The sequence below is a fragment of the Notamacropus eugenii genome, chromosome 5 (genome assembly GCF_028372415.1).
Source record: "Notamacropus eugenii isolate mMacEug1 chromosome 5, mMacEug1.pri_v2, whole genome shotgun sequence".
NCBI lineage: Eukaryota > Metazoa > Chordata > Mammalia > Diprotodontia > Macropodidae > Notamacropus > Notamacropus eugenii.
The window spans coordinates 391,588,477-391,605,452 of NC_092876.1; the positions used below are offsets into that span (position 1 = coordinate 391,588,477).

The window sequence follows — 16,976 nt, forward strand, 5'->3', positions numbered from 1 at the left end:
ATTTCTTTTCTACATCATTCCATCTTCTAGCACTCACTGAGACCTAAAGTCTTAGGGTAATTTATTGATTTCTAATTACTCTTTCGCTCATATTCCATTGACATCCTACAAGCTTCTTATATCTGATGATGGTGTTATAATAATGTCAACCATATCCTTCATGTAATGGAATTTACTCTAACTTTCAGAGTGCCATTGAAAATAATGAACAATGTTAACCTGACATACAACATATCTGATTATCTCTTTAAATAAAACTTCTCTTGGCATAAGAATTGGAATGACTAGCTAATGGCTGGTGACCATGTATATGTATTTTTTTTTACATTTTCCAGTAACATATGTAGTCATGAAGACAAAATAATATATATTTTCTGTAGTTAGTATAACACAAAATCGGATACATGATAAATATATTTGTGTATACCATATATTTTAAGATGATTTTTAAAATAGGTAAGGTGAAAATACGCATGTATAATAAAGTAGGCAGTCAATAAATACTGCTAGAAATGATTTGGTAAGTGACTCCTTTGACTGTAAGTGAAAAAAAAATACTAATAACCTAAGCGATTTAAGGTGTTATATGAGTTGTATTTAAAGGTGAATAATCTTCTCCAAACTTACCAATGTTTAGTTAAATAGGGAAAAGGGCATTTTTTTTTAGTTTCTAGTGAACTAGGTGAATAGGAAATAAGAGCACAAGTGGTTTTAAATATCACATTTACATATATTATTGCAAAGGGCAAAAATTAAGTTATCTACTTCTCAGGGTTGTTTGAAAGATCCAATGAAGCAGTGTATATAAAGACTTTATAGATCTTAATGAATTAGTTACATGTAGGCTGTAAAGAATAATTGCCCTTGGGTTAGGGGGGAAATTGGGCCTGTAAATATAGCTTTGAAGCAAAGTGTCATAAAAGCTAAACTGAAATGTAAGGCCAATGGAGCAGAAATGTCCAAGAGGAAAGAGTATATGAAGAAAAAAGATAACAACAGAACTTTTGGGAGGTGGAGTCAAGATGCCAGAGTAAACACAGAGACTTGCCTAAACTTTCCCCCAAAACCCTCTGAATACCTTTAAAAATGATTCTAAACAAATTCTAGATTATGTTTGATATCTTCAACATCCCAGTCATGTATGTTGCCATCCAGGCTATGTCATCCCTATATGCCTCTGATAGTACCACTAGTATTGTGATAGACTCTTGTGATGGTGTGACCCACACTGTGCCCATCTATAAAGGTTATGTCCTTCCATGTGCCATCCTCCATCTGGATCTGTCTGGATGTGATCTGATGGGTGTCCTCATGAATATCCTGACAGACAGAGGGTACAGTTTCACTACCACAGCTGAGAAAGAAATCAGGCATGACATCAAGGAGAAGCAGTGTTATATCACCCTAGACTTTCAGCAGGAGATTGTCACTGATGCATCTAACTCCTCTCTAGAAAAGAGTTATGAGCTCCTTCACAGTCAGGTTATCCCAATTGGCAACAAGAGGTTCCAATGCCCAGAAATTGTCTTCCAGCCATCTTTTTAAGGTATGGAATCCTGTGGAATCCATGAAACTGCCATCAACTCAACCGTGAAGTGTGATGTTGAGATTTATAAGAATTTGTATGCCAATATTGTACTGTCTGGTGGTAGCACCATGTATGCAGACATTGCTGACAGGATAAGGAGGAGATAACAGTCCTAGTTCCCAGCACTATGAAAGTCAAGATCGTTTCCTCACCTGAGCACCAATACTTTGTCTGGATTACAGGCTCCATTCTGGCATTTCTTTCCATCTTCTAAGAAATGTGAATCAGCAAGCAGGAGAATTATGAATACAGTCTCTCCAGTGTCCACCTCAAATACTTCTAAATGGACTGGTCATGTTTTGTTTTGTTTTGTTTTGTTCTCAAAAGGGTTTGACATGATAATTGTCCAAAAAGTAGAGGTGAGATTGGCATGATTTTTGTTTTGTTTGTTTGTTTGTTTGTTTGTTTGTTTATTTGTTTTTATTTTGTTTTTGGTGCTTGACTCAGGATTTAAAAGCTGGAATGGTGAAAGTGATGAGCAGTCTAAATATGTTGGAGGCAAACATCTCCAAAATTCTGCAGTCATCTTCAAGACTCTGGTTGTATATTAGTTATTTTTGATAGTCATTCCAAATATTGTATAATGCATTGCTACAGAGTAAAAGCTTCCATGAAAGCTGTCCTCTGCTAGAGCAAAGAAGCTAAGTAACAAATTCAGACGAGGAGGAGGGAGGGGAGAAGGAACTAGTATTAAGAGGTTGGTGCCACTACTTGGGGGAGAGGAGGAGCTTTACCTGTACACAGACTAAAGAGCAATTCAAAGAACAGTGCACACGTGAAAGAAGAAAAATAATTCTGAGGCATGGACTCATAGTTGTTAGATTGACTAATAGGACAGAAAAGGTAAATGACAAATGTTGGAGGGGAGTGGAAAAAATTAGGCATTAATGCATTATTGGTGGAGTTGTGAACTGATTCACCCGTTCTGTCGAGCAGTTTGGAACTAAGTTCAACCATTTGACCAAGCAATACCGCTACTAAGTCTGTAATCCAAAAGAATGAAAAACAAAAAGGGAAACAACATATATATATATATATATATATATATATATACATGTATGTATATATATATGTATGTATATATACAAAAATATTTCTAGCAGCTCTTTAAAAGGTAAAGAATTGGAAATTAAAGGATATCCATCAATTGGGGAATGACTGAACAAATTATGATATGTGTTTGTGATGGAATATCATTGTGCTGTAACAAATGAGGAACAGCATGCTCTCAGAAATATCTGGAAGGTCTTGCATGAGCTGATGCTAAATAAAATGTACAGTGTATGAAGTAACAGCAATATTGTGAGGTTATCAACTCTGAATAATTTAACTATATTTACAAAACAATGATCCTACATACCTGTGAAGGACTTATGATGAAAATGTTATGCATCCGCAGAGAAAGAATTGATGGTGTCTGAATACAGACTGAAGAGTATTTTTTGTTGGGGATAGAAAGCTCAATTCCATGTGGACAGTCTCGGCGGGTAAAGGTGGGAACTTCTAAATCTTAGAGTTCTCATGAGGCCCCCCATGAAACACCAGGGAATCGAGGAATGAGACCGAGCTATCTCGTGTATTTCCGCCTCTTCCCGTGAGAAACGTGATGGGAGGAGCATCCCCGCCCTCGAGACTGTCCCGGATCTGGGCACACCTATTGTTATCTAACAGGCACGGTATTCAGGTGCAAACTACACGGCTGGAGAGCTTAATTAGGGTCAGGAAAGCCTGAAGGGCTCTTAGCGCGGAGGGGCCCTGACAGGACAGAAGGCTCCGTTTTTCCTCTCTTTGCTCTCCCCTCCCCCTCTCTCCCCACTTACATTTCTACTTCCAATCTCTTACCATAAGATCTTGCCTCCTTGGGAGGTTTCTCTCTCCCTCCTAAGGAAGAGCTCCCCCTGCACATGTAACCGGGACCCTGAATAAAGCCTAACCCTTGCTCCACTCCGGAAAGTCTCTTCTCTCGTACGTTTATCCGGTTTGGCCAACCGAAGACCTGGGACAGGTAAGGTAAGACTCGGGTAGCCCTCAGGCCTCTAGGCCTGGCAATTTTTAAACTTCATTTTTCTTGAGTTTTTTTTGAATCTTTGTTTTCTTGCACAACCTGAATATTATGGATATGATTTGTATGACTACGCATGTCTGACGAGTAGAGAAATGTTTTACTTCTCAATGGCAAGGGAAGGGAAGGGACTGAAGAAGGGAGATAATTTGAAACTCGGTTTTAAAAACAAATGTTAAAAATGGTATTTACATGTAACTGAAGAAAAATACAATAATAAATTAAAAAGAATAGTGCTTGCGTACGAGGTATTGTGCTAGATTTTTTATGTGGCACAGGATGTAAAGAAAGCACTAGATGTGAAGTCTAGAAGTCTTCACTTCAAATCCACTCTTAGAAACTTATTAGACCTCATGTCACTTAATGCTATCACTTTAAGGAATCTTGAAAGAATTTGAAGGAATGAGACACTCTAAGGACTTAATCTCACACATAAATACATAACTATGAGCAAGTGTATTGTAAGTCTAAGAATGTATCTACCTAGTTAAAGGGTATATGCAGTTGACTGCAAACAAAAATTTTACTAATATCTATTAGTGTTGCACCAACAAACTTCCACGGTTTCTCTGCCATGATTATAGAAATTTTGAAAGAAAAAAGGGAGGATATGATTATAACAATAAAAAGACTGTCTTCAAGGGCAAATTATATACAATAATACAAAAGTTATACTACTGTATGGTGCTAGCTTTTGGTATCATTAATTATTATTATTATTAAACAGGGTGAAGCCTTAGTCTTAAAAGTTTATAATTTAATATATATTTGTAATTAGCCACACTAACAACAAAATCTTTGGAAAGGCATATGTGTCATAAAATCTATCATTAGAGGAGCTAAGGCATATACTTAAAGCAAAAAGAAATTGTTTCAGTGATTTCAGTAACTCTGTCATGCAGATGAACTAATCTGACATCTTAGTGCCTCTCAAAAACTGTAAGTGTATCCTATGGATTTAGAGAGTTGTCTGGGTGCACTGAGAGATAAATGACTTGCCTACATCTGCATAATCAGTGCATGTAAGGAGTTGGACTTAACTGAGTTTCCTTACTTAAGTCTGTTGACTTTTCCATTGTTCCACTAAATTTCCAGATACTTATTTGACTCAATGACAGAATGAATAATACATGATCATATGATATTTTACCATACTTAAGTTCAAATTCTGCACCTCCTTCATATTTGAAAAAATAATCTGACTTCTAAGTGGATGGTATGTTAATGAAGTGATCTTAAAACTCCATTTGAATTTGTAGATATAGAAATAAAGCACAATAGCAATACAGTAGAAGAAAAGGAGAAATTGATATTAAGTTAGCAAAATCTTTCACTGTGATTCCATTTTTCATGGTAAATACCAGGAGGAGCTAAGATGGTGGAGTCAAGGAAGCATAGTACAGTAACTAAATTCCCTTAACATTTCTCCTCATACAACTTAAAAACAGCATTTTGAATCAAATTCTAAAGTGGAATAACCTACAAAAGGTAGGAGTAAGACTTTGTTTTATTTCCAACACAGGATAACTTAGGAGGTAAGAAAGAGAGGTCTGTAGTACTGAAGTCAGGATTGTCTAAGAGCAGCATAGTGGCAGTACCTTTTGTGGGCCTTGGAAGTAGTGTAACAGCAGTTCTGGTAGCTGTCAAAGCCCAGAAGGAGATTTGGTAATGATTTAAAATAGATTACAGGGTTGTCTTGTGCTAGCACTGAGCACAGCACTTGCTATGCTTTGGGAATTCAGTTGCCCATTAACAAGGTCTAGATCATAATTCTAAGGCAGAGAGTACATGTCTTTGTAGTTAAAAGGGAGAAAGGGTCTTACGTGGGCACAAGTCTAAATTCCAGGAAGAAGAGTAGTTGTGATCATGAGAGAGCAGGGTTATACTTGGGTAAAGGGAAGAGCACAGAACATGAGATCCCTGACAACACCTCTCCCATTAACCTTAAAATTTGTAAAACCTCAGAGACCTTTACAGCTGGTGGAAAAAAAAAAAAACCCACAAAAGTTTAAAAAAGCCTGAAGCTCAGGACAGTGATCCTATCTCCCATACCAGAGGTGAGCAGAGACCATATCTAATATAAAATTTAAAGTCAAAGAATGAGCTAGAAAAATAAGCAAACAATGTAAAATAAGTGAAACACATTTAAAAGAAACTATGCTAACAGAGAAGGTCAGGAGAAAACAATAATTTGAAATTATCTATAAGCAAATACTCAAAAATGCAGCAACAAGCCCAAGGAAAATTTCTAAAAAAAAAAAAAAAAAGAAAAAGAAAAAGAAAGAAAAGAAAAGAAACAAACCTGAAAGAAAATATATTTTAAGTGCAAAGATGAATTTCAATACAAGATAAGAGTGATACATCAAAAATTGGGGGAAATTAAAGCAGAGAATGCAAGAAAATTACCAAGAGAGGATTTTAACTTGGTAAAATGTCAGAAAATAAAAATTAAAATTGGTCAAATTATAAAAGAAGTACAAAGCTTCACTGAGGAAAATAATTTCTTAAAAAGCAGAATTGGACAAATGGAAAAAGACCACAACAAGAAAATAAGACCTTAAAAATTAGAACTGGTGGGGTGGATGAAAATGAATCCACAACACAGCAAGAAAATGATGAAGCAATTTCAAATGAGTGAAAAAATATAAGAACATCTGAAATATCTCGATGAAAACACTGACTTGCAAAATAGATCAAGAAGAGATAATATAAAAATTACAGGCATTCCTAAAAGCTATGATAAAAAAAGGATTTAGCTAAGAAATCACATTTCAAGAAATTATGAATGAAAACTGCCTCAATCTCATAGAGCCAGAGAATGAAAAAATAAAAGAATCCATCAGTCATCTTTAGAGTCAAAAATGAAAACTCTTAGGAGTATTATATTCAAATCACAGATCTCCCAGGGGACGGAAAGTGTATTAGAAGCAGTGAGAAAGAAGGAATCCAAATACCATAGAACTATAGTCAGGATGACACAAAATATATCCGTTTCCTTGAATTAACATAAAAGAGATTCGAATAAGTTATTCTATAAGGAACAGGAGGTAGTTGGTATATATACATACCTATGTGTATATGTGTGTGTGTGTGTGTGTATATTATATATATATATATATATATACACAAACATAAACATATATGTGTGTATGTCTATGTCTATATATACATATCCATACATATAGCCAGATATATACATATACACATAAGGATATGCGTATATATATATATATATATATATATGTATATATATATGTATATATATATATATATATATGTATATGTATGTGTGTTCTGTTCAGCAAAATTAAATAAAAATTATGGGGGGTGGACAGTTATTAAAATAAAAAGATCTGTGAAGAAAAAAATTAGCATTCAGGCATAAAACGAGAGACCTAAAAAACTAAACATGAATGAGAAATAACGAGCAAATTAATGAGGTTAAATGGCATATATTCTTATATTTCAAAATTGTACATTTAATTCCAAAGAATGTTGTCATCATTAGCTCAGTTAGAAGAACTCTACTTAGATAAAGCCCATTAGTGTAAATCTACTATGTTGGGATGATTGCAAAAGATGGAAAGATGAGATAAAAGATGTGCTGAGAGATGTGAGAGGAGTGGAAAAATGGGGGGAAAGAAGTTATATAAAAGATACAGAGACAAAAGCTTTTTTTTTTTTTTAATATAACAGAGCAGAGGAATGGTAGAGGGTAGAGAATGCTCAAACTTAACTCTCATTTGCTGAATCAAAGACAGAAAAATTGTGTGCATACACATATGTATATACTTATATGCACACATATGTGTGTTTATGTACATATAAGTCCATTTTGTTTATATGTAAGTTTGGTGTGTCTCAGTTGGGTATACACATTCAGCCTATGCAAAAAGGATATGATAAAATAAGGAGTTCAGGAGGGAATTTGACCTTCAAACAGAAGACTCAAGAGAGGAATAAAAAGGTAAAAAGGGGAGAAAAAAACAAAAAACAAAACTTGCCACTCAATTTGGGCAAAGTGTTTACCTCCCTACAAGGGAAGATGATACCTGTTAATCTTGTGAATTGTTCATCTATTATGAAATATAAAAGGGATATACGTAGAGGGAACAGGTATAAAATAAATGATGTGATGAAAAAAATATGACATAAATATGTGAAGGGACTGTAACAGAAGATGTGAAAAAGAAAAAGTAGAAAATGGTAAATTACATCACAGGAAGAAGTACTAAGTGGGAGTAGAGAGAAAAAGGGGAGGGAGTTGAAAATTGATAGGTACTCTTATCTAATTTGGTCCAAGGAGGGAACAATAAACTTAATTAAATATGTAATTATAATTAGCTGTATAGGTAGCAGCAGGGAAAGGCAGAAGAAACAGGAGGGGAGCAAAAAGGGAAGGAAGAAGTAGTAAGGGTAAAGGGGAGTAAAATGAGGGGGGCAAAAGAAGGAAGGGAAGACTGCGGGAGATGGTGGTGAAAAGTGAAAACTATTGAGTATGGGAAGGGATATGGGACAACTAAAATCACAAATGGTGGAAAAGCAGATAAAGGGAAATAAACAGATTGTAATCATAACTGTGAATGTGAATGGAATGAACTCTCCCATAAAATAGAGAAAGAGAGAAGAATGAATTAAAAACAATAATCCAACAATATGTTGTTAACAAGAAATACATTAGAAAAAGGACGGTACACACAGGGTAAATGTAAAAGGTTGGAGCAGAATGTATTGTGCTTTGGCTGATGTAAGAAAAGCAGGAGTGGCAATCCTAATCTCAGACTAAACAAAAGCAGATATAGATCTAATCAAAACAGATAAGGAAGGAAACTATATCCTGCTAAAAGGCATCACAGACAATGAAGCAATATCATTACTAAACACGTATGCTCCAAGTGGTATAGCATTCAAATTCTTAGAGGAGACATTGGGAGAGTTGAAGGAAAAAATACAAAGAAAAACTATACTAGTGGGGGACCTCAACCTCCCCCTCTCTGAAATTGATAAACCTAACCTCAAAATAAAAAAGAAAGAGGTTGAGGTAAATAAAGCTATGGATAAGGTAGATATGGTAGATCTCTGGAGAAAACTGAATGGGAATACAGAGGAATATACATTTTCTCAGCAATACATGGCACATTTCCAAAAACTGACCATATACTAGGGCATAAAAACCTCACAATCAAGTGCAGAGAGGCAGAGATAGTCAATGAATTCTTCTCAGATCATAATGCAATAAAAAATATATGTAATAAAAGACCATGGAAAGATAAACCAAAACGTAATTGCAAACTAAATAATCTCATCCTAATGAAGGAATGGGTTAAACAGCAAATCATCAAAACAATCAACAACTTCATTGAAGAGAATGACAATAATGATACAACCTACCATATTTTATGAGATTCTGCAAAAGCAGTTCTTATGGGAAGTTTTATATCTTTTAATGCCTCCATGAATAAAATAGAGAAAGAGGGGATCAATTAGTTGGGCTTGCAGTTGAAAGAGTTAGAGAAAGAACAAATTGAAAATCCCCAAGTAAATACCAAATTAGGAATACTGAAAACCAAAGGAAAGATTAACAAAATTTAAATTAAAAAATGTATTCAACTAACAAATAAAAACGGTACTTGGTTTTATGAAAAAGCTAATAAAATTGATAAACCTTTGGTCAATTTGATTAAAAAAAGGAAGAAGAGAACCAAATTATTAATATCAAAAATGAAAGGGGTTAACTCACCTCCAATGAGGAGGAAATTAAAAGTCATTAGAAATTCCTTTGTCCAACTTTATGCCCATAAATTCGACAATCTAAATGAGACGGATGAATATTTTAAAAAATAGAAATTGCCCAGATTAACAGAAGAGGAATTTGAATACTTAAACAACCCCATCTCAGAAAAAGAAATTGAAAAAGCCATCAATGAACTCCTTAGGAAAAAATCTCCCAGGCCAGATGGATTTAAAAGTGAATTCTATCAAACATTTAAAGAACAGTTAATTCCAATATTATATAGACTATTTTACAAAATTGGGGGAGCCCTCTCAAATTCTTTTTATGATAAAAATATGGCTTTGATACCTAAACCAGGAAGAGACAAAACAGAGAAACAAAATTATAGACAAATTTCTCTATTGAATAGAAATGCAAAAATTTTAAATAAGACGAATATAACGAATACAAAACAAATACAGCATCTTATCAAGAGAATAATAAATTATGATCAAGTAGGATTCATACCATGAATGCAAAACTGGTTCGATATTAGGAAAACAATTAGGATTATCAATCATATCAACAACAAAACTGACAGAAAACATATGATTTTCTCAATAGGTGCAGAAAAAGCTTTTGATAAAATACAACACCCATTCCTGTTGAAAACACTGGAGAACATAGGTATAAAGGAACTTTTCATAAATTAATAAGCTTCATCTATCTAAAACCTACAGCAAGCATTATATGCAATGGAAATAAGCTAGACGCATTTCCAGTAAGATTAGTAGTGAAGCAAGAATGTCCATTATCCCCACTATTATTCAATATAGTACTAGAAATGTTAGCTGTAGTAATTAGAAAAGATAAAGAAATTGAAGGAATAAGAACAGGCAAAGAAAAAAACTAAGTTATCACTCTTTACAGATGATATGATGATATACTTAGAGAATCCCAGAGATTCAAGTAAAAAACTACTTGAAATAGTAAACAACTTTGGCAAAGTTACAGATTAAAAATAAACCCACAGAAATCTTCTCTATTCCTGTATATTACTAACAAAGTCCAACAGCAAGAGATTGAAATAGAAATCCCATTTAAAACTACGACATACACTACGAAATATTTGGGAGTTTACCTGCCAAAACAAACCCAGGGACCATATGAACACAATTGCAAGGCACTTTTGGCAAAAACAAAGTGAGACCTAAGTAAGTGGAAAAACTTCAGTTCCTCGTGGGTAGGCCAAGCCAATATAATAAAAATGATAATTCCACCTAAATTAATTTTATTATGTATTGCCATACCAATTAAGCTATCAGATAATTATTTGCTAGAGCTGCATAAAATAATATCAAAATTTATCTGGAAGAACAAAAGGTCCAGAATATCAAAAGGACTAATGAAAAGAAATGATATGAAAGGTGGCCTAGCTCTACTAGATCTCAAATTGTATTATAAAGCAGCAGTTATGAAAACCACTTGTTACTGGCTAAGAAACAGAATGGTAGACAAGTGGAATAGACTACATATTCAAGACACAGTAGACAATGAATATAACAATCTACTGTTTGACAAACCCAAGGAACCCAGCTTCTGGGATAAGAACTCACTGTCCAACAAAAATTCCTGGGAAAACTGGATAACAGTGTGGCAGAAACTAGGCACAGACCAATGCATGACACTCTATACAAGAATAAAATCCAAATGGGTACACGCTGTAGGTATAAATATTGATACTACAGACAAAGTGGAGATGCAAAGAATACTGTATTTATCAGATTTATGGAGAAAGGAAGAATTTTTGACTAAAGAAGAGATAGAAAGCATTATGAAGTTGAAGATGGATAATTTTGATTACATTAAACTGAAAAGTTTTTTTTCCACAACCAAACCCAATGCAACCAAAATTCAGAGAGATGTAGTATATTAGAAAGAATTTTTACAGCTAATCTCGGGGACAAAGTCCTCATTTATGGAATATATAGAGAACTGAGTGAAATGTACAATACAAGTCATTCCCCAATCGATAAATGGTAAAAGGATATGAACAGGCAGTTTTCAGAGGAAGAAATTAAAGATATCTATAATCATATGAAAAACTGCTCTAAATCACTTTTGATTAGAAAGATGCACATCAAAACAACTCTCAGGTACCACATCACACCTATCAGATTGGCAAACGTGACATAACAGGAAATTGATAAATGTTGGAGAGGATGTCGGAGAGTTGGAACACTAATTCATTGTTAGTGGAGCTGTGAGCTCATCCAGTCATTCTGGAGAGTTGTTTGGAACTATGACCTAAGGGGTACAAAATTCTGCATACCCTTTGACTCAGCAATGTCGCTTCTAAGACTGTATCCTCAAGAGCTCATAAAAATGGGAAAGGGTTCCACATGTACAAAAGTATTTATAGCAGCAATCTTTATAGTGGACAAAAACTGGAGATCAAAGGGATGCCCATCAATTGGGGAATGACTGAATAAATTATGGTATATGAATGTAATGGAATACTCTTGTGTTATAAGAAATGATGAACAAGAATACTTCAGAGAGGCCTGGAAAGACTTATGATTTGATGCTGAGTGAATGGAGCAGAACCAGGAGAAATTTGTGCACAGCAACAACCACAGTGTGAGAGACGTTTTCTTGGTAGACGTGGAACTTCATAGCAATAGAAGGACTTAAAAAAAGAAATAAAAATTCCCAATGGTCTTTTAAGGTAAAATGCCCTCCACCTCCAGAGAAAGAACTATGGAAGTCAATCGCAGAATGTAGCAGATTATTTGTATGTGTGTGTGTGTGTGTGTATTGTGTTTTGGTTTGTTATATGATTTCTCCCATTCATTTTAGTTCTTCTACACAGCATGAATATAATGAAAATGTATTTAATAGGAATGTATGTGTAGATTCTATATAGAATTGTATGCCATCTCTGGGAGGGAGGGGGCACCTGTGTGGTAGGTAAGGGAAGAAAATCTAAGTTATAGCGTTGTGATTGTAGAACACTAAAAATGAATAAAATTAATATAATAAAAATAATTTGAAAAAAAGGAAGAAAAGCTTACAAATATAAAACAAAAAGTGAAAAAACTAAGTGTACCCCTTATGGGCCAAAATACAATAAAACTGCCTTCATTTTAGGAAGATTAAAAACTTAGATTAATATTAATTGGGAACTAAATAATCAAATGCTGAAGAATGAGATCAGGAGAACAAATCATAGAAACAGTCAATAATTTCATTTAAGATGATGACAACAGAAAATATACCAAAATTTGTGTGATGCAGCCAAAAAATACTGAAAAGAGCATATATTTGTCACTTGCAATATTAGTTTCAATTTTAAAAAGGAAAAAAAGGAAAAGTGGATCATTGCTTTGCCCATAGAAGTAAAAAAAATGCTGCATAATGAGGAAATTAAAAAATCTTAAACACCAAGGAAATTCTAAAAAATCTCCACAAAGCTTAATAAAATTGAAAGAAAAAAGTTGACTTAATTAGTATATTAGGGTCTGGTTTATGAAAATATAGATAAATCACTGCTTAACTTGAGTTAAAATAAAGAAAGAAGAAAATCAAATTGCCACTATGAAAAATGAACGGGTATGGATGTACCACCAATGATTTAGGACATTTAAAATATGTAATATAGCCCAAAGGTATATAAAATTGTACACACACTTTGGCACAATAATACAAAGGATTTGTCTCTGAAAGAGATAAAAGGAAGGGGAAATACCTATTTGTATCTATCTATCTATCTATCTATCTATCTATCTATCTATCTATCTATCTATCTATCTATCTATATATATATATATATATATATATTGCAGCATCTTTTGCCTTGCAGGAGTGTCTGAACAAGTTTTGATATTTGAATGTGATGGAATAGTATTGTGCTATAAGAAATGCTGCAAGGGACTATTTCATAAAAACTTGTAAACACTTATGAACCGGTGCAAAATGAAGAGAGAATATTGTACACAATAAAAGCAATATTGAAATGATAATCAGCTTGTGAAACCACTTAGCTACTCTGAACAATGCTATAGACATCAAAAATTCCAAAGGACTTGTGAAGAAATATGTTATATACTTGATGAATTCTGAATTAATATTGCAACCTATTTATTCACTTTTTTTTACTATCTTTATTTTTTCTTACAACCTGAGTAGTATGGGTATGCATTTTGCATGATTTTACACATATAATGATTATCCTATCTATTGTCTTCCCATTGGATAGGAGAAATATTGAGTAGAGGAGATAATTTTGAATTTCAAAATGTAAAAAGAAATGTAAGAAATAAAAAATAACATTTAAAAATAATAAAAATAATTTGGTCCTAATTAAATAATGCCATAACATTCTAATTTATTTCTGTCTCTTTTTTGTAACTCGATCACCTAATTCTCTTTTATAACCCTTTCTTTTTCCATGTCACTTATTATATATTGCATTGCCCCATGTGATACGGAATTTCGATTTTAATGCTAATTAATTATAATCTCCTTTTGAAATCACAGAGTCACAGAATATGATACTTGAACAGAGTTTTAACCCATATATAATGGAAAATTCAATGTAATTTACTTAAGTGGTTATGCAGATTTTAGAATGTATCGAATTCATAAAAGTATCACTAATCATTAGACAGAATATGAAGTGTGCCACATTCTTGATTCTAAAATATATTAGCATTTAATTCATTCATTTTCATTCATTTAAATTCAGTTTAGCAAATATTTATTAACCGCCTTGGCAAGTGCAAGGTATTGTGCTAAATTCTCAAGTTTCAAAGAAAGATTTAGTAACTATTGTGACTTTTTAAAAAAAGGACAAAATTTGAGCAATCAATAAATAAAAGAAAATCATTAGTAAACTTAATAAATTAATTCAAATCACTCAGAGTTCATAAATGTGCTAGAAAGTTATACAATCGCACTGTGTGTAAAGTAAATATCAAACTCTGCCAAGTAAACTTCTGTACAAAATATAGTTTCTTGACATTTATAAAGATACCTAACTCAATGACAACTTAGATGCTTAAGAGATGAAATGTCATATTTGATCATATTTTTTAAAATAACAATTTACCACTTTGTTCACAATTCATATAAATATCACACACTACCTGTATTCTTACTACATTAAACTGCTTTTGTTCAGTTCCTATTCTAAGTTATTGCTTGGGTTTTACTGTGCACTCTTAAACAGCTGACACATTTTAGTTGTATGTAAAATGATTTACATATTCATTTGTAGTTTTCAGAGTTGTTAAGTACTTTATGATCCTTCTGGATTAAAGATATAATAAAATGGTAAGTCATTATAATAGTGATTCTCATTCTGTCTTTTGAGAGTGGTAAATGCTCCTCTAGACTTGGAACACTTTCTCTAACCTAAATTTCTCCTTCCTCAATGTCAAATGTCTAGTGTAGAATTCATGGACTGAGCCTCCGAAGTGCTTGGAAATCTACCGAAAGGGTGAGAAAAAAGGGCCTCAAGAAATTGCTAGGACAGCATTGTACTGTAATGAATCAAAAAGTTCACCTTCCCTGCAGGTCAGTAAAATTTTTTCCCTTAATTGAAGGAAATGAAAATGTTTTTATTGTACTTCATTGAGTATTTTACTGTACTGTTTACCATTCAAAGTCCTGAAAAGCTCTGTCTCAATCCATGCTGTAACATTCATCTACTTGGTTATTTTGTTTGTCCATTAAATAATAAAGCAATTATTACAGACACTTCAGTTCTTAGGGGGGAAAAGTTATTTCTTCTTTCCTTAAGTGCCTCACAGACATGTTATGTTTAAATAATAGCCAAGACTTGATAATCATTCTTTAACAATGTCTTACAAATCCTTACCGTCTTTTCATTATAAAGGTCACGATTTTGGTTCAGAACTGTTTGATCTCCATAATGTTAACTCCATTGTTGGATGGCTGCAATAACCTCGTAATTAGTTTCTTTGACTAAAGGTACTGGTTCCCTGTTTGTTTTACTTTCTTCCCTTCAAATACCTGTACAAGATATCACTTTTTTTCTCTAAAATTTTATCTATTTTAAGTTATATGGAATTTAGATAATTATTCCAACTTTATCTTTTTATATATAAGGAAATTGAGTTATGGACAAGATGTTATTTGATTCAAGGTTACAAAGAATTTTTTTTTTTTAAATTCTGTCCATACTATGCTTTGTCTGACATATATATTTAAACATTCCAGAAGGGAATTCTTGCTATATTTTCCTTTTGAATACCCATTCCTAATTATGACTTCATTATGTATGTCAATGATCTCATCATTAACTCAATCTCTCTCTTTTTTTTTTTTTGAAGCAATGATATCAACTTGGATAGCTTTCTCTTTTCTATAATGTTCACAACACCAAAGAATCATCACATATCAGCTTTGGAGAGAACAACAGAGTCCATCCCATCAAATCTATGTTTGAATGGAAATTGTTATACTATTTTCATACACATCTGATACAATTTATTCCAGCATCAACGATATTCCATATCATTTGGATGGTGGATAGTCAGAAGGTAGACCACTAATTTCATCCAAATTTTAAGACACTTTTAAGGGAACTGTCATTAAAGGAACTCCCTTTGAAGAATGAAACTCTTCTTCAGTTCAGATGATTGCCACCCTACAACTTAGTATCCTGGGTTATAGAGAGTTTGTCACTTATTCAGGATCATATAACGTTCATTTATCAGAAAGGAGAGTGATATAGTAGATAAAGAATTGGTCTCAGAGTGAGTAAAACATATATTAAGTCAGATCTCTCATACGAACTTGTCATGAAATAGGAATAGTAACTATACCTTTGATATCATTGGTATGGGGGGGGGGCTCTCAGATTAGAAATCTGAGCCTTACAGAAGAAAATCAAGCTGATTATCATTTTCTGTACAAATTATAGGATTACACAGTTCGCTAGAACAATGGGATGCTAAGGTACTTTCTCAAGTTAGTTAAAGATCACAATGAGATTTTTTCTTGTTATTGTATCCCACTGTTGACTAAGACAAAGCCTTCAGTCCATCAGACCTATTTTATTGTTTCAAGACAATTATTTTTTTATGCAAGTATCTTGATCTTCTGTTTGTGAAGTGTTCTTTTGTAATGCAAATGCAAGTCTTTATATTTCTTATCCTAAAAAATCTAAGCTTCATTAATTCAGCCTAAAGTTTGTTCCTATAACCTGGGATGTTAATTTCTCAATATTCTAGAAAGCTGAATTCTGGTTTTTCCTGTAGCGACCAACTTTCTATACCTTAATTCCAAAGGCTAATTTTCTGTCCAACCTCACCTGTGCTTGCTCCTTACTTTACCCTCCAACTTGGATCATTAAAGCTTATGACCAAGAGAAACTCACCACTTTGATCCCCATCTAAAATATGTGGACAGTCACCATTGCCTCCATCCTGCCTAACATTTCCTTCCCTCAACCTTTAGCTGGTAATCTCTGCAGGATGTCCCCGGGACACTGGATAAGTCAGCCTCACTGTCCCAATGAGAGGTGATGGTGATCCCTGAGGATAAGAGGACCAATGAGTACTTAACACATCCGAGAAAAGAAGTTA

The 16,976-nt window shown here is 33.5% G+C and overlaps 1 pseudogene; it reads left to right on the top strand.

Annotated features, from left to right (window-relative positions):
- Positions 1-1,110: 1,110 nt before the first annotated feature.
- Positions 1,111-1,802, top strand: LOC140507975 (actin, cytoplasmic type 5-like; annotated as a pseudogene).
- The last annotated feature ends 15,174 nt before the right edge of the window (positions 1,803-16,976 follow it).